Raw genomic sequence first — 884 nt, forward strand, 5'->3', positions numbered from 1 at the left:
CTCCAGAGGACGAGCCAGGACACCACTTCATCTGCCTCCGCCACTTTGTTGACTTCTACCTCATCCTCCCCTGGTCCTGTCTTATCTCCTTCTCCTGCACCATCAAAGGCACCATCAGGCGTTTCTTTACAACAACCCACCATCTCTCAGACATTGGAGCGGCGGCAGAAATACACTGCTAACCACCCACACGCGCAAGCCTTGAACGCCAACATTGCTAAACTGCTGGCCCAGGAGATGTTGGCGTTCTGGCTTGTTGAAACTCCCGCCTTCCTGGACCTGATGGCAACTGCGGCACCTCGCTATGCCGTCCCTAGCCGTCACTACTTCTCCCGGTGTGCCGTCCCCGCCTTGCACCAGCACGTGTCACTCAACATCAGGCGGGCCCTTAGTTCCGCGCTTTGCACAAAGGTCCACTTGACCACCGACGCGTGGACAAGTGCATGCGGACAGGGACGCTACATTTCACTGACGGCACACTGGGTGAATGTAGTTGAGGCTGGGACTGCTTCCCAAACTGGCCCGGTGTACCTCGTCTCCCCGCCTAACATTCCTGGCAGGGACACGAGAAGAACACCCCCCTCCTCCTCCTCCTCTACCGCCTCCTCCTCCGCCACCGCCTCCTCCTCCGCCACCGCCTCCTCCTCCGCTGTTAGATTGACCCCAGCTACGAGTTGGAAACGTTGCAGCACTGGCGTTGGTAGACGTCAGCAGGCTGTGCTGAAGCTGATCAGCTTGGGGGACAGACAGCACACTGCCTCCGAGGTGAGGGATGCCCTCCTCGATGAGACGGCAATATGGTTTGAGCCGCTGCACCTGGGCCCAGGCATGGTCGTTTGTGATAACGGCCGGAACCTGGTAGCAGCTCTGGAGCTTGCCGGACT

The sequence above is a fragment of the Leptodactylus fuscus genome, chromosome 1 (genome assembly GCF_031893055.1).
Source record: "Leptodactylus fuscus isolate aLepFus1 chromosome 1, aLepFus1.hap2, whole genome shotgun sequence".
Lineage (NCBI taxonomy): Eukaryota > Metazoa > Chordata > Amphibia > Anura > Leptodactylidae > Leptodactylus > Leptodactylus fuscus.